Genomic DNA, 18,396 nt, shown 5'->3' with positions numbered 1-18,396 from the left:
CTAGTATAGGCGCCGCATGATTCTGTTGCTCCTGCATTTTTTATCGCTGTAGAAGAAGTCAAAGAATATTGCGGCCACGAATCGAAGTTGCGCGAAGGGAAATAGCAAAAGTGTCTCTTCTGCATTCTGTCCATGACCGGGCGCGCTAGCGACGGCATAGGTTCAATGCTCACAAATTTGTTTGTAGGAAATTTCTTTCGCAGCATTTCGGGCAACCTCTTAATGCCTCCACGTCTAACCCTAAGCCAGCGCAAGCGGTCTTGAACGCACGACTATATCGTACAATTAACGCGCTCAAATTGATACACATTATTGCATATGAGGGTAATTACAACTTTTGGTTTTGCGCGTATCTATGATCCCCAGTGGACACATCTCCACTGGTCCAAGCAAAAATTTTAATCCATTGCTCTAACGAGTGTTCCCGCGGTACTTTTGAAATTTCTTGAGGTGCACCAAAATTATATTGAAATTTTCCCGGCACTTGAACACATGCGTACATTTGAGTTATAGGAATACCCGCCGTGGTAGCTCAGCAGGTAAGATGTCGCGCTGCTCAGCTCGAGGACGAGGGTTCGATTCCCGGCCACGGCGGCCGCATTTCGATGGAGGCGAAATGCAACAACACCCGTGTACTTGGATTTACGTGCACTAACTTAAAGAACCCCAGGTCGACACAATTATTTCGGAGTCCCCCACAACGACGTGCCTCATAATCATACCGTTACTCTGGCGCGTGAAACCCCCGTGATTCGTTAATATAGGAAGTTTAATCTGCGTAGGCCAAATAATTTGAAGCGGCAAACCACTCAGTCCCCCGACGAGCCCAGAAAACAGTGACTGGCATAAATCTGATAATTTCCTACGGCGCCCACTCAATGAAATTTCTCGCAAGTACGTTCCTTCCAAGACGCAGTTTATTACTGAACACGCAGCTTCATCTCAATACGTTCGACAGTTCCGGAACGACGAGCATTCGGAGCGGATAGTCTAGCAGCGAAGCTCGTCGGCACTAAGAGCTTCGCTGTGAAATCGCGATAACACACCGGCTTGGGTTTAGTGAGCAACGAACGAAGCACGAGAACTGCATGAGAGAGAGAGTTCTCGTAAACCGAGATTTCGGTCCTAATGCCGGGTGCGGTACACGGCCGAGCATTTTCCTTGGCGTGTAGCGAGAAAAACAGCGGCGGCTACATGCACGCCCACGAAATACCGCCGAACCCGAAGCGCCTGCCGTGACAGCACAGAAGCAGGCAGTTCCGGTTATCGTTGCGTCGCGCACGATAGGCCAAGTTAGAGAGGGTGTTGACCCAGCGCGGCCGTAGCGTGTTTAGCTTTCAGATCGGAATGTATCACGGGCGCTATCGGGCGCCGCGCACCTGCTCAAGAGCTCTGTGCGCGTGCGCTATGCTTTTTTTTCTTTTTTCATCTCCTGAGCGGAGCAGTGCTCGGGGCAACTGCGCACACACATCGTAGCTCGCATCTCCACTGTCCATATCACGCTTTCCCACTACGCTCACGTGCGTTGCGGAGCAGATCGCCGTTGCAACACGAGTTCGCGAATTATGCCCTGGCGCTTCGAACAATGTGAATTTATGCATTCACGATAGGGCGTCCGCTTGCGGTCCCATGCAAATTGAAACCGGCGACATGATAACAAAAAAAGAAGTGTCGGCGGCGACGACGTGTTTTGAGCAAAAGCTGACACGCAGGATGCACGACGTACATGCATACATAGTCCATTCTTGGCGTAATAAGCTTAACGGCACAGATGACGGCGATGATTCAAAGAAGTAATCTCGCTGATCTGCGACAATGGTGACTGAGCCCAAAAGAAAAAGAAAAAAAAACGACTGTCAAAAAGGACACCTAGAAACAGTTTCTTTTTATCTGCTAGGCAAGAGCAGCTTGTCATCGTTCTCCCCCTCTGCCTGTTGTGTATACACATAGCGATTTGACGATAAGAAAGTTCCGCTACGATATTTTGCGAGTTCCAAGTGAATTGAAACGAAGAAACAAAATGTCTTGTGTTCGGTGCGTCGCTCCTCAGAGATATCCTCGCGGAACCACCGCCCGCAATTCTTAATTTCACTCGCACTTAGTATAATAATAATTGTTGTTGGGGTTTACGTCCCAAATCCACGATATGATTATGAGGGACGCCGCAGTGGAGGGCTCCAGAAATTTTGACCATCTGGTGTTCTTTAACGTGCACCTAAATCTAAGTACACGGGCCCCTAGCATTTCGCCTCCATCGAAATGCGGCCGCTGCGTCCGGGATTCGATCCCGCGACCTTCGTGTCAACAGTCGAGCACCATGGCGGGTTACTTGTACTTGGAATTTCGTACTTAGGAAGGCAATGTAGAAATGGTGCATCACGATTTTCTTAGTGCTGCAGCCTTCTTGGTCGTCTATGTCATCTACAAATATTTATTGTTTTTTTTTTTTGCGTATGCCATCGTAAAAGCTTATACCAATTACCTTTTTTTTCCCCAATGAAGTGCTTGGTTTTGCAGCAGTCACTGAACATGATGACGCACGGCAACTATATTCATTATATGTCACAAAAAACCCAAAATTTATTGCGCTATAGCCACGTCTGGTGCGCTGCTCACAGTGTTTTCAATTTCAATGCAACTTTATATATATTTTTCATTACACAATAGGAACGATAGGCCGCTGAAGGCTGCTTCGTTCATAACTTGACGAGTAGAATGCCCCTATGCAACACCAATAGCATTTACAAACAAGTACACTTAAACCTCGTAATAACGAACACTGATATAGCGAATTATCGGTTATAGCGAACTAAATATGTACATTGCTTGGCCACGCTTAATTTCAATGACATTCATTCCTTTGATAATGAAACCCAAAACGCGAAAACCGGCGCGATATCGGCTGTATGAGGAAGAAATGGTTGGCGCGAGGCTCAAAACTCGAGAGGTGGCATAAAGAGTAAAATAGATGCTGAAAGACAATTCACAACCACACTTTTTTTAATCGTCTAAAAAAACTGCGGAAATTTTGGTCGTACAGCGCAAAAAAATAAACAAACAAACAGAAAGGAAACGCATATGACTGGTTGCGCCACCGTGTGAACCGAAGTTTGAAATGCCACAAGGCGACAGGTAAGGATTACCTCGTTTACAGTTAGTTTGAAGCCTGGAATGATGCGTTTTTGTATCAATGACTTTTCGCGAACCAGATTGCCGATTTGTTAGAGCAGGTTTTCATATCTACTGCTACAGCGAATATCGGATATAACGAACTAATTTTTGTTCCCGATGATACTTCGTTATAACGAGGTTAGACTGTACTTTGGTACACACCTGTATCGCACATATATAATCGGCTCACGCAAGACAGAGGCAAGTGGGGTTCGTTGGGAGAGGCCTTCATCCTCTATAGTAGTCATAAGCATGATGATGATGACAGTGATGCATCACGTAGGAGAAATTAACTTTTAAGCATAATAACAGCATAAAATTTGAATGACATGTGAGCCTGTGAAAGAGTGGAACAGTTTCGATGGCATGCAATATACAGCGCCCTCCCTCCCTCTCATATTTTACATGGAAAGTAAAGTTGAATCCAGCCACGAATAACAAATACTACACGCACAAGAAAAACCGGGTTTTCTAACAATTACCGCCCCCTATTCGAACGTCCACAACCGCTGCACCTATTCGCTTTCTCTACAACAGCGGAAGCCCGTGAAACACGATGCGCACGGAGGAGGAATTCATGCAGCGCAGACCCAATATGTTCTATACCGCGCGCGACACAAGCGCCACCGCAGAAGTGTACACGGTGCACCGAGGCCTCCACAGCGCAAGCTTGAGATTGCCGTGCGGAGTCGTAAGCTAATTTCTAGGTCAGGAAAATCGCACTGCGTAGAAGTACACCGGAAGCGCGATGCGCATTCCTGTACTCTCAAGGTCCCAGTATAAATCACTGGGGCAAAGGAAGTCGCGCCGCCTTGCACACGCACACTTTCTGCTGCAATTTCCCGCCCTCTCGTTCTCCCCATCTTTCGAGAGAAGACTGGGAAAGGAAGCCCGACAGAGGATGGGAAGAAGGCGGTATACAAACCCGTAAGCGTCGGTGGCAAAACCCCACGGACAGGGGCAAATCGATTCTCCAATTTCGAGAGTAGTCAAGTATGAGAACGCGAAACGCGCGCGGGAGCAGCGGGCCGTGCTCGAACCTGCCGCAGCATTCCTATAAAGGATTTCGCAATCGAAATCGCGACAACGCACATGCGCAGTAAGAGAACACGCAGTTCGCCTTCGGATGGCTCTGTGCGCAGCTATACACCTACACAACACCATACGCCGGTTCAAGCTGCATGCTGCGGCATTTGCCGGATACCTTCGCCCGACCGAACTATGCTGATGGTCTGCGTATGTATACATATAATGCAGGGCACGCACGATGGAAAAGTGCTCACGTATACGCGCCCCGGCGAAAGCAGGCGCGCGGAAGCGGCGCGGGCTGCGGAAAGCCATACATACTTCGTACAGCTGGGAACCGTGGTTGTGGCAGCTGTGATGCGAGACAGATGCCGAAGTTAATTTCAAATTTCGCTACAACTCTGTCGGATAGGTCCAACGAAAAACTAATTTGCCAGTGGTCAGGCAACCAGTCCCAAAAGGCGCGCCGCTGAAATTTGAGCGTGGAACTCAAGAAACTATAGATATTTGTCCGGTAGAGTCCACAGAAAATGGCGAGACATATCGAACGATAACATACGAGTGCCATTATCGCCGCCCGATGCGTTTAGCTGTACTCTGACAATGCGCGCATGCGCGCTGGGTGGAGCGTGCGATCTTACGCAGCACGTCGGACCTTAGCGATGCTCAAAAGTTGGACACTTGCGCATCGTAATGAGCGGTGCACTTGCTGACGCGGAATCGCAGCATATGCTACAAAAACTGTTTCCTCCACCCGCTGGGCTATGTATTACGCGTCACTGCAGTCAGCACGTGAAGTTTCGGTGCCGGGTGAACAATTATACATGGATTACGGATACCTCGGTAGTGCACTGGATCAGCGGATTAACCCAGGCACGGTACATGAGCGCTTTTGCATACCATCCCCATCGGAATTCGCAAATTAGAAGTCGAAGCATCGACTTTGTGCCCGGCAGAAGAACACCATAAACACGGAGTCACTGCGGCAAGTATACATTGTGATGAGTGAAAGAAAAAAAAAAATGTGCCGACGACGACGAAGTGCGTCGAAGGGTTGATTCGCACCATTTTCGCCTCATTGTCGCACATCAAGACGCTGCCTTTTGCTGTCTCACGCTACTGCAACCCTTCGTCCATGGCATGCCGTCAGCCGTACAGTGAGATATCTTTCTGAACTATCGCGTACTGATGTCAACTGTAATCCTTGCAGCCTGGTACGTGATGTGTCCTCGTGTTCGCTGTTGTCATACGAGATCACGGTAGTAAGACTTTTATCATGACTACTTGATTAAAGTGGCGAGTTGGGCTTGTTGGTACATAATTCTGACACCCGGCTGCAGCGCAAAAAAAAAAACACACACACACACACACACGAACGGAACACAAACGACGAAGACGAGCGCTGATCGTCGTCGTTTGTGTTCCGTCCCTTCGTGTTTTTTGCGCTGCAATGTGTCAGAACTTCGACTACATTTCTCGCGGGCACACACAAGTGTGACAAAAATCCCGCAACTCATTACACAGCTTTTCTTTGTACTGAAACCTTTGCAACCAACAAAGAAATCATTCCGTTGCAAATGCGCATCGCGCACGCGAAGAGACAAACAGATAAGTCACGGTGCTTAGTGCTAGGAGAAACATCCACATTTAACGAAATAATAGCACCACACTTCTTCTCAGGCGGCGAAAATCGAGCGACGAAAATCGAACACCATGTACAATTTTGTTTTCCTCGAAAGAGCAACGTCACTGAGACTCAATGCAGATGTCACACTCGAAGAAGTATATACAGTGAGCAAAAATCAATAAGAACACAAAAACAAAATCAGCGAGGCTCGCCATAAATAACAAATACTTTGAGGAAACAGCAAGACGGATAGACAAAGCACGCAAATACGTTCACCATCGACGCATTAGGCAACAGACCAAGAGAGGCTCACCGTCTAGAAGAAATAAAGGGTCCCCCGCGCCCTCCCGCTTCCCGTTTCAAAGAGGCGCTCAGCCTTCTTTCCCTCCCCTTTGCCACCCCATCTCCAGCTTTCACCACACATCGCAGCCATGGCTGCGGAAACGGGAGATTTCCGAACGAGCGAATGCAAAGTGACTTTGGTTAAAGGCGTCTTTTTTCGGGCCGGGAAACCGGCAGCACTGTCGCCTCCTCATCGGAAGCGTCGCGGACGATTTGAAGATTCCGCAAGCGAAGGCGCTGGCGGCATAAAAGCTTCGCCGTCCTCCCCTTCCTTCATCCCGACGCTCGACAGCGTACATGAGAGAGACGCGCCGAGACCTCTTGGCGAGGCACCTGCCTGTAGAAATGAACGCCCCTGTTGTTTAACGTTTCAAAAGGGCTCGCAGCACTATTTGCCTTCAGTCCTTTCGGAGCGCCTCTCAACCTTATTTTCCGACGCGTGTCCTCTCGTCCCGACCCTCCTTCAACTCGCGCGTCTTTTCCCTTTTTCTTCTGCTTTGGTGAGCAGTGCACACCGTCAGACTCTTGGCCACAGCTAAACTGCGCAAGCATTGCTTGCCTCTTTGTCATCCGCAGGTTGTTCGGTGCAACTCGACAAAGGATAAAAAAAAAAAAGGAAATGTAAAGGAATCTAAGGAGAGAGACGGGTTTCTTTTCGTTTCCTTCTCGTCTCTCTTCTTCTGCAGGCGCACACTACAATGGTGCTATAATTCGGGCTCCACTTTCTCCAAGTCGCCTATCAATGTAGCGCAAAGAGTGCCGGAGTGGATAGTCACGTCACGAAACCAGGGAACCGCGCACGCAGAGCGCCACGCATGGTTCACCTGCATACAAAACTCTATTTATGGAGTTCGCGAGAAGTCGAACGTGCCTTCTGCTCGACCCTGTAGGCTCAGGAAAAGCGAAAAAAAAAAAAGAGGCAAAAGAAAGAACACGGAAGCCAATTCACGGCAGCAACCCACGAACTAAACAGAGTACTGACGAAAAAGAATAAGCGCCGCACAACAGTCAATCATTCCGTATATTAATATCGCTACTTCGCCTATGTGTAGGACACGTATAGATATATGGGAATACAGGACGGATACGCGCACGCATACGGATAACGAAGCCAAGGAAGGCGTAAGGCGTATGCCCCTTTTCTTTACACTGAAATGTCATATTAATAATTGAGAAAGGTGGAACTTCAGTTACTCTCATGTTTTTAATGAACACAAAGAGAATTGAATAGGCAAGGCGACTAGGGCTCCCTGAAATCAGCCATACACATAGTAAGACTGAAACTTCGGTTTGTTAGTATATGCATGGCGCCATGCTAAAGAACAAAAGAGCGAGAAAAACAAAGGGAACAAGAAAATAAGTAGACAACACAAACGCTTGCGCTGTCTATATCTTTTCTTCGTCCCCAAATTTTTCATGCTGTTTTACTGAATAATAAAAAAAAAACACGCACGGGGCCATAGCTGCCACAAGACTAACGACGCCAGAGGACAGCTGCTATAATAATACTGATTGCACTTATACTTCAATCAGCTAATAGATGCATTTCGACGTCCCGAAGATACAAAGTGAGCTACAAGGAACGCAGAAGTGGAAGGCGCCGGATTATCGCTTTCCCTGTCCTATTCAATCTGCATGCGGCGCCACGGAAGAGAAACAACATCATCATCAACGGCGACGACGGAACATCATTAAACAAAAAGGAAGGGCCGCGATCACTGCAGCTTGATGTTGCGTCTCCCTTCTATGTTCCTTTCAAGTGTAGCATTAAAAAAAATCAGTTCCCAACACCACAGAACACTTACACAGGATTTCTTAAAGATGCGGGGCGCGTATCAACGGTGAGAACGCACTCGAAGGGTGCTCATCACTGATACGCGCCACGGGCAGCCGTCGATAATGCCCACAATTGTGGTGTGCAACTGCAGGACTACTGCGCAACGAGTCGGCAATGTTATAGGACGGTGTACCGCGTTCCGGCGTCAAAGATGTCGTTCACTGCATACTCAACCAAATTATGTCGGCCTACCAACATTAGTAGTTACGCGCGGATATGAACTGCTACAATTAAATTGGGCGAAGCAGGCAGGAGAGTGCACCCGCAGCTATCGGAAGCGAAAAGAGGAAGAACTGGGAAGCACGGCGTTGTTTAGCTTCCCCTCGTGACACATTAAGGGCCGGGAAAGAATGGCGGTCGCTGACACCTGTTTGGTCGCGTACGAGAAGCGCACTCGGGGAGGCGCACATACTCCCGGTACGAGTGCCGTTTACACGCCCGCGCGACACACCGCGTACACACACACGCGCGCGCCGGAAACACTGAAGCGAATCGACATGTCGCAAATGGCAACTTGTTTCCATTTTATCGACGGTGCCGCGATTCTGCCTCCGGCAGCTCCCCCCTTTCGCTTCTCCTTTTTTCGTTCTTTAAAACTTTTCGAGCGCGACAGAAACTCGCGCGCTTCGCAGCTATCATTCCGCGGTAACGAAAGTCCTATATACCACCCCGCCTGCCCTCCCCTTCTCAACGCCGCCCGCGCTTTTCCAGCGTGCACGGCAGCGAGCGGCCTTTTGTAGAACTCGCGCCCCTTTCCCGCTGACGCTAAAGAATTTCCCGGGAGAACCGAAATTGGAATAATTTAGACTGATTCCTCTCCTCTTCGCGCTTCCTCTGCGCCGGCGCACCGTGAACGCGCCCTCACTATACGCACCGACCTCTGCGTCACCCGTTCTTCCCTCCAAGCTAGCGCGCAACCGTCCTCCTCCCCGCGTTACTACGCGACGCGCGTCGCAACGTATGCTCCATGTCTTCACGCTCCTATTTCCGCACGCGCTTTACGCCTACGGCACGAGGACAAAAGGAGAATAAAAGCGACGCCCGCTTCGAATGACGTCTTGCCTGGAGCGACCTCTAGACAGTTGCTATACAGTGACCGCTCGACGCAATCGCAAACTATCGCCCACAATTGGTGCGATGCTAAGAAAAGCAAGAATCATTTCTTCCGCAGCGTCATTTCTTCATTCCGCAGCGTCAGCGCGGCAAGAAAATACCAGAAGTATAACAGTTCGCACGTGGAGCAAACAATCGCAGAGCCTAGAACAGTGCTTTGCGCGCTGCCGTGAAACCACAATACGGCGCCTGTTCACGTTCGAGTAGGCGTCTTGTTTGTTATGTAAGAATATGAGCAATTAAGGATTGGGTATCGGAACTAATCGTGGGAGACAAAAATCAGGAAACTCAAAACCTGATTTATTCTACTGAACTATACCTGCACGAAACACATCGGATCATGTATCCTTAACCGTACATTTATTACTCCAAAACACAGGCTTTTGAAATTGAAAAGCATTTTGTATCTGCGCTTATCATTTAGGATCTATAGAGGCCAACCACTTTTTCAACCGCTGGGCAGCGCCACGCATAAAATGTCGGATTGGAACAATGCTAAGCCCTCGTATGGCCTATATATATATATATATATATATATATATATATATATATATATATATATATATATATATATATATATATATATATGTGTGTGTGTGTGTGTGTGTGTGTGTGTGTGTGTGTGTGTGTGTGTGTGTGTGTGTGTGTGTGTGTGTGTGTGTGTGTGTGTGTGTGTGTGTGTGTGTGAAGCAATGCATGATTCGTATCCTACAGGGACTCCGGCTTGGAGGAAATAAAAAGACGACTCTTACGTAAACTACAGTAAAACCTCGGTGATACGATCACGGCTCGTACGAATTTCGGGGTGATACGAATTTTTCTGTAGTCCCGGTCAAGGCCCATTAGCCTGCAATGTATAGGAGTACGGTTGTTGCGAACCGATTTGCACCCCGCGACGTTTGATACGAACGTACGCTAGCGCAGAGGTACGAAGAGGTGCTGCCCGGGCTGTCGCGGAAGACCCGGCAATCACGCGCGGGCGCGGGCATGCGCGCTGCGCTGCGCGACCATCAGCGGTGCGTCGTTGCCTACGAGATAGTGCGCGCGAATCTTGGAGGCCTTGGGGCGCCTTCGCGTTTAGATTACAGATGACGTTGACGTCGCGTTTTTTTTTTTTTCCGACACGTTGACGCGTGCTCCTGTGCTCGATGCAGCATCGTCTTTGTACTGTGTTAACACGTGCCTGCCACGTCGATGCAAGCCATGTACCTGCAATCGGATGTTCTATGAAACAAGACTGAAACTTGGGCTACGGATCCGTCGTGAAGTCCCATTAAAGGCGGACGAAGACCCCAAGAGACGAAGCGGACGGTCTTGGCGAAGGAGCTTGGCCTCTATATATCGTGTGCAAAGCGCTTCTTAAGTCACTTTCGCCGCAGTATCATGGTGTCATGCAGAAAAGCGTAGTAAGATTAGGAAGGGGCTACTAGCGGTCACGGGGCACAACACATCTCGTTCATTAATTACACACGCGCGCATGCACGGTATATTTACGAGTACAAGTATGATCGCTGACGTCTAAAAACTTTACTGGCAATCATTCAGAGCTGTTCATGATGTCGCTGCGGCCATGAGAAATACTAAATCAAAACGTATGCCAACTTTCTTTTGTCGTATACTAATTTTCCATGTTTTCTGGTGATACGAATTTCGGATGATACGAATATTTTTGGTAACCCCGCGAGATTCGTATCACCGATGTCTTACTGTACTACCTCCGTCATGAGCCGTTGTTTTAGCACACTGTCTACGTGTATTCTTATTTATAGTCGCTTCTAATTCTTCAAATGTCTTAAAAGCGGTCTACTGTCTTTTCCCAAGGCATTTACGCCTCACTCGTTTGGTGTGGGTGTGACAAAGGTTTAACGCGAGATGAATGTTCATGCATTTGCAGTATGTCATCTCACGATGGTCCCCTAATTCGTATATTATGAACGTCGGCGTTTGTCACTGCGGCGCGATTAAGAAAATTTGCCACTAAAATTACATTGACAAATCTTAGCTGTGTACTGTACTCACGCATTGAAACCGGACACTCGGAGTGTGTGGCCGCCGCTACATGCAGCGCCGCTCGTGAGTGCTAGTCGAACCAAGGTGTTGCATAGAGCGAGGGAGAGAACATCTACGCCGAAGAATTGCTCCTTGCGGTCGCCGGCGAGCCGGCCTGCAGTTCACCGCACAGCCAGCGGGGCGCTGCAAGGCTTGCGCGCTTTCTTATGCCGAACGAAATGGCTTGCCAGTGCACGCTCTCGTTAGACGCGCTTTGGCGATGCGGCACATATGCTGTGCAAGTTAAGCGGCTGCGCCTTACGTGCGTTCGTTGATGCCACATCGTCCGCTGCTTGCGACACGATGTCGAACGTGGGCGAAGAAAGCAGGAAGAACACAGACATTATTTTACTTCCCCGCGATTTGTGGCTGCGAATGAGAACCGCGACGATAGCGGGCCCTGCACTTGGATGTTGGCAGAATGCAATGCTTACATGCACGCTGTAAGGCGCAATCTCTTAGCTGAGTCCTGTGTCTTACTTGCACAGCATGCGTGCTGCATCGCCAAAGCGCATGTAACGAGAGCGTCCTTCGCCTCGCCGTAATATAGGAGGTGCGCAGTGGCGAGTCATTTCAGTCGGCATACTGAAAAGCGCCACGCTGGCAGTGTGGTGACGGTGAACTGCACGCCGGCTCGTCGGCGACCGGAGGGAGCAATTCTGCTGCAAAGATGTTCTCCCCCTCGTTCTAGACCAGAATGCAACACCCTAGTGCCATGAGCACCCACGCGCGGCGCTGCACGTACCGGTGGGTACGCGCTCCGAGTGTCCTATTTCAATCCGTGAGTATACTGTACATATGACTTCCAGCATCGACTGTCCTTCAACATTCAGCGACAATCATCTTGCCTTTATTGCAACTATAGATTGTTTTTAACATGCCGTCGGTTTACTATCTAAACAAAAATTATTTTTAGAAGAATTCTTCCAAAATATGGACTTCAGTTCGTCACTTACCGTGGTCCTATCCTTTGGTGCCCTCGTACCGGGTTTTAGTCACGGAAGCGGTTCTGATGCTGAGAGCGAATTTTCTGCGCCAGACAAGCAGAATTACATGTCAAAATTTGTCCTTCTAGTTTTTCATTTTTATTCTACCTTGGCATATTTTTTTGTTTAGCTATTACAAATAATTGCTATAGACATACATCCTGTATCACTTTTTTTTTTAATTCTTACAATCGCAATTTACTAATTTTCTTTCAATTTATTGAACTCTTTATTTTCATAAACCAATGTGTCTGCCGATTCACGGCTGATCCACTAGGGTTGGTTGCGCCAGGTCGTCTAAGGAACCAGCCAACTTAACCAACTGAGAAATCGATACATTGAAGGCAGCAAAGCGGTATAAGCAAGTTCTCACAACCTTTGTCAGAAGTAACACGGGGTTTGTTGGCTGCTGTTAGCAGCCAGCAAACCTTATAGCACTCCCGACTGTTCATGACCGAAGGACTTGTAATACAGCTGCTTTGAGGAGACGCCGCAGGACCACGCCTTCAGCGGTCACCGCAACAGCCGCGCGAACTCCTAGCTGACCTCCAACGAGGAGCCGATTAAGTACAACGTGACGAGCTGCAGTTGCGGATTACTACCTTTAGAAATAAAGAAATCCAAATACAAGAGCCTAGCAAGGACGTCTCCTATTCGTGGGAGGTTACGCAATTGAGGTAACCTTTATTCTGTGATTATTGAAAATTATGTTTCAAAGCGAAAATTCCCGACTCCGACATTTCATACCGAACACGCAGCCGCACACCATCGCAACATAAAAACGATCGTTAAAGTAAAAAAAAAATACGACGCTGCGAAATCGTACGTCAGCCTTCTGTCAGATTCGATAATATTTTGGTCGACTACAATCTTGTGCGACGGATACTTTGACAAGCAACATACAAGAAGAAAATATCGCAAAGCACAATTGTATGCAAGAATGACTGGCTTCTTGCGAACATGCAAGAATTACTATAGCTCTAAAGCATGCAATTACATGTAGACTGGCGAAGTGTCGTTAATTAGCTAACTTATGTAATATCTGGTGTTTAACGTCCCAAAACCACGATATGGTTATGAGACGCCGTCGTGGAGGGCTCCGGAAATTTCGACCCCCTGGGGTTCTTTAACGTGCACCTAAATCTAAGTACACGGGCCTCAAGCATTTTCGCCTCCAGCGAAAATGCAGCCGCCGCGGCAATTAGCTAACTTAAAAGCAGTTATTTGTTGAGTGACATCCTCGCCACGTAAATTGAGCTGCACAGGAGAAAGAAATCTCACTGCCTGCGACAAAGTGATGTTTTAAAATATGTTCAGATTTAAACGAGACATAGAACAAACTAACAAACTACAAGTCGGATACAACTTAAGAAGTCCGGAGAGGCCCCGCCCAGATGACTGAAGCCCGGCAGCCGATCGCCTCCGCGACTAAAGAAATAGTCCCTCTCATGCACTCGGCACTGTTTTCCAAAGGCGGGGTCACCGGTCGTCCGGCTCATGACGTCAGTCTGCAGTGCGCGCCCACTGGTGCAGGCTTGTGCGCATCCGCCTTTGAGGAGGAAATGCCGCGGACTTTTAAGTATTCGACTATACATAGACCAGACTCTACGGAACATACCTGAATAAATATATCAATGCCACTTGTTCCCAATATGACAGCGCCAAAAGAACCGCAATGGCGATAGGCGAAATGTACGCTCATGTGCAAAAGAAAAAAAATCGTCCGTAGGTTATTTAACGGTTTTGAGCAGAGCGAGTTGTCTTACGATAGCAAACTAATCTATCTTCCTTATTCGTACAAACTCACGACCCGATGTAGCAGCATAAACGACGACCGAGCTAGCCGGAGCGAGCGTCGAAAGGTCCCTGTGTTATGCTCTCTAGTGACCGACTCCCTGCGGCGTCACGACGAAATGAAACGCACGCACCTCTCGGAAAACGAAACCGGTACTGGTTCGCAGAAAAGCTGATGTACCGTAGTTACGGATTGAAACGCGACAGTTTAGGGCTAAGCAATAGACGTATACTTTCGTTTCTATCGCCTTCAGTTCGTGCCATATCATCGTAATTACGACTCGAACGCTTACGTCAGAGCCACGATTACCTGTAGCGACTAGATTCGTAGCGTCATGAGGTGGTTATCTCGAGCGATTGCGCATACCAGTCGTTATACTAAAAGTTTTGATGTCGCGTTTCAATCCGTGAGCACTGCGCATACTGAATTACCTGGAGCGCGTCATTACTCTTTTCAGGCGTTTCATTATATGCCTCGTCTGCTTGTATGCCCACGTATTTCAACAAGTGCTTATCTGTCCGGAAGTCTTTCACCTTCGGCGTCGGCCGAGCCTTCTTACGCAGAAAGGTGTAAAACAAGCACTGAGAGGGAAAAGCCACCCACAGTGCCTTGCCGCACGGTTTAATGGTGCGTAAACTCAGACCAGCCAGGCCAGCAGGCCATTTCTTTTTTTCGCTTATTCAACGAAAAATGGGCAAGAGAAATTTTCGTTGCTTTGAATGGGACTGGCGCTACAAACTCAATGGAACAGCAACAGGAGACATTATAAGAAACCTTTCAAAACGGCTGGTTGCTTTCAGTGGCTCACAGTTTCGACCGCGGGGTCAATGTGCCCGTAGTGTTTGAATAGATCAAAGCCATCCTGCTGAGCGCATGCTACTGCTGGAGTGAATACCGACGGCGATGCATGGAATTAACGACATTCCCCGCATGAAAGCCCGAAATATTCAATAAATAATTACGTTCGACATCAAAAAATAAAATGATAAAATGTTTAACGCCTGGTCATTGAAAGCGTCCGATAACTTTGCAGTATAGGACTTGCGCCGCGGAATTTATCCAGCACTATGTTCTCAAATTAAAAAAAAAACAAAACACGAATATGCTTTTTAGTCGCAGCAGTAAGAGGCTTGCCGCATTTGCAAACGCTGCAAGAGATGAAACACTAATAAACGACGCCAAACAGAGGGTTTTTTTTTTCCCCCTCTCTGGCTCTCGCATTGTAAAAGGTTGTTTCCTGCCCGGCCACGGTGGTCTATATAGTGGTTATGGCGCTCGAGCGCTGACCCGAAGGTCGCGGGATCGAATCCCGGCCGCGGTGGCCGTATTTTCGATGGAGGCGAGAATGTTTGAGGCCCGTGTACTTAGATTTCGGTGCACGTTAAAGAACCCCAGGTGGTTGAAATTTCTGGAGCCCTCCACTACGACGTCTCTCACAATCATATCGTGGTTTTGGGACGTTAAACCCCAGATATTATTATAATAAGCGTGCCATTCAGGAAACAACCTTAATAAATTAAGGTTGTTTCCTGAATGGCACGCTTCATTCATGCTCTCGAGACGGGGTCCTCTTTTCTTTTCTCATTTGTCTATTATGTACACGTCTTTACATAATAGCACGGGGGCGCCTGGTAAAAATGTAGAACACATAGATGAAAAAAAGATTACACCATCTCCCGCTAAAGGGGACCATGACGCGATGCGAAGCCGGAGCACTTGCATGATCGCGTTCCGTTGACGTTCGTTGGGCATGCTACCGACCTCGCGTCGTGGAACGCGAAGAGGAACACTACGCGCGTCGTGTCTTCCCTCTAGCCTGGCCGCTAATTCTCACAGGGCGAGCGGGGAACGCGGTCGACAGAGAGGGAAGCAGCGTAAGAGAGGAGAGAGAGGGGGAGGGGACGCGCACGCGCTGGCGCTCATCGCGGCGCTGCGCAGGAGAGAATTTCGGCATGTCGAGCCCGCATTTCAGAGGAGTCAACCGAAGCAAACACTGGACAACGCGCGCAGCGCTCAACCGGCTTGAAGGAGAGGAGACTAGAGGAGGAGAGTAGCGCATGCGCCGCGAGAGCAGAAGCGAGAACGCAGGAGAAGCGCAAGCAGCTGCTGGGAGAGAAGTGGAGAGAGTAACGCGCAGCCGTTGGAGAGAGGGAAGGAGGAGAGTTGCGCATGCGTAGTGTGAGTGCGGACAGGCAGGCCGCGGGACATACCCCCGAGCAAGAGATGCTTCGCAACTAAAACAAGGATAACGGAAACACAACATGCATGCGGGAGCGCGCACAGAAATATGAATGGTCACTCTAACCGGCGGGCAGGACTGAAAAAAACTGCGCAAGTGCGCGAATAGCTTTTCGCCGCGTTGCAGCGACGGATGTGATCATGATCACAGCACTTCAGGCTTTGCAAGTAGTCTCGATTCCACCAAAAGCACGCGCACCGGAGGAGACCTGGCGGGACGTGAAAAGAGATAGACAAAACTGAATCGTTCACGTCCGCTCCGATGTCAAACCTACTATTCCGCTAGAAGTGCTAAGGTGCTAAGGAGTGCACTGTGCTAAGGAGTGCTAAAGAGTGCGCTGCGAGCACTCCTGAAGAGCGATGATAATTGATTTTCCCGCCAAACTTTTGAGCCATGCTGCAGACTCACAGCATAGCATGCCTAGGTGAACGCTTTATAAATTTGGCGACGCCTTCCTCAAACAATCTTTTGAGGAAACGAATATTTTTTTTTAATAAGTGTGTAGAGGACGGTGCCTATGTGTGACTCCGGCTACAGCTGTTCTCTTGCATGATAATTTTCATCGCGAAGTTGTCAATCATCACAAAATGGTACAAATTTATACATAAATGGACATACATACTTAATTTCGGTGCTGCAATATAAATGTTCTCGATAATTGTTTGGGATACAACGATTATTTTTATATGGCGCTGTTTTATATGGCGTGGCGTGGCTGCACACTTAAATGCTATGTTAATATCGCTGGGGGTAAATGTGCGATGGCAACAATACTACCTTACGAACACTTTTTCTCTTTCCTTCTGGAAACTGCCAAGCAGAGCTACTGAGGCTATTCTGGGATGCACGGCTTAACGTGTACGTAAATACAACAGTTTACGTACTCAAAACACACACAACACACAAACTCCTACCTAATACTTCACAGATCTAAAGGCCCACTGAATTGAGTGTGTGGGCAAAGAATAAGCAAACAAACATGGTTGATCTCTCCGTCATAGGAATCGGCATAACACGAAAGTAAAACGTGTCCTTACAGAAGTAGTTGAATGTTTACTGTACATTGATATGAGAGAGCTAGCACAATGTCTATTGGTGTTTGGCAGCTATAGCACCGTTTAACGTGAATGCACCCACGTTGACTCATGGTGGTACGTCTACATCCCGACGACGAACGTCCATGATAATGATTAAAGGGACACCAAAGAGAAAAACGATTTTTCTCGCATTAGTAGTCTTTCGCGAAACTAAAAACACCACGCTTGCTGCGAGAAGATGCTTGGTAAGCGAGAAGACGCGCAAAAAGAAAATGCAGGTGGCAACGCCACCTTGAAATTCGCGCACCAAACGACGTGACGTCATAGATTTTGACGGCGCCTACTAAGCCCCTACGTAGTTCTTAATCAGTAAAAATGAAGTACACTGTCCTGAGGGAGCCATAGACAACACACCAAGTTTGAGCAAATTTCATGGAGCCAATGTCGCCAAGATACGAAAAGTACACTTTGAAATCCGTGACCTCACACGTGGAGATTTCGGCACGAAATTTAAAAATGAAACTTTGACCTCGATTTTCTCCTCTATTAATAAACATATGATGGTAAAATTAACGACATTAGAGTTCTCAGAGCACAATGTATCAGTATAAACCAATTCATTGTTTCACTTTGGTGTCCATTTAAACAAACCCTTGTGGTAGCTGTAGTAGCTAAAGGTGAGAGCGTAAACGGAGAAAGCGGTGTGACAGCCAGAAGAACGTCGCAGATTGGACGCAGAACTTGAGTTAAGGTCGCCATCCCGCGGCATGTTAAAGAGTTATTGAACACCACGGCCGGACTAGAGGGAGAGACAACGCGCGTCGTGTCTCCCCTGTGGCCCGGCCGCGATTTTTTGCAGGGCGAGCGTAAGCGGGGAACGCGGTGTTACAAGCCAGGTTAGGCAGGCGCGCGTCGCAGAGCTATTTTTGGTATGGATGGATGTTATGAGCGAGGTCAACGCTTGGGCTAAGGTCGCCACCTCGCGGTCTGTTAAGGCGTTGACAAAATTGCACTTCTCCTATCGGAAACGCCGAACGGGACGGGCGCGTAACAACGACGCGTTGCAGGAGCTAATAGCGGAGGCCACGGTCATGATGCATTACTTCACTTTACCACTCCCAGAGGGCGACATCACCCTGCCGACCAAGAGCACTGTGAGGAAAGTGAGAAATAC

General features: G+C 48.3%; 1 protein-coding gene across 6 annotated transcripts in view; it reads right to left on the bottom strand.

The window, feature by feature from the left end:
- Positions 1-18,396, bottom strand: part of LOC119373048 (TOX high mobility group box family member 4-B) — a 453,672-nt gene that overhangs the window by 375,850 nt on the left and 59,426 nt on the right. For 5 of the 6 annotated variants that reach the window (XR_007417751.1, XR_005179769.2, XM_037643183.2 and 2 more), the window contains exon 3: positions 12,122-12,195. The exons of the other annotated variant lie outside the window; for it this stretch is intronic. The gene's annotated coding sequence lies outside the window, so the exon portion shown is untranslated. The remainder of the gene's footprint in view (positions 1-12,121; positions 12,196-18,396) is intronic. 6 annotated transcript variants of the gene reach the window in all.

Source organism: Rhipicephalus sanguineus, chromosome 1 (assembly GCF_013339695.2).
Source record: "Rhipicephalus sanguineus isolate Rsan-2018 chromosome 1, BIME_Rsan_1.4, whole genome shotgun sequence".
Classification (NCBI taxonomy): domain Eukaryota; kingdom Metazoa; phylum Arthropoda; class Arachnida; order Ixodida; family Ixodidae; genus Rhipicephalus; species Rhipicephalus sanguineus.
The sequence above is the reverse complement of the archived record's forward strand: the minus strand, read 5'-3'. Positions and strand labels throughout refer to the sequence as shown.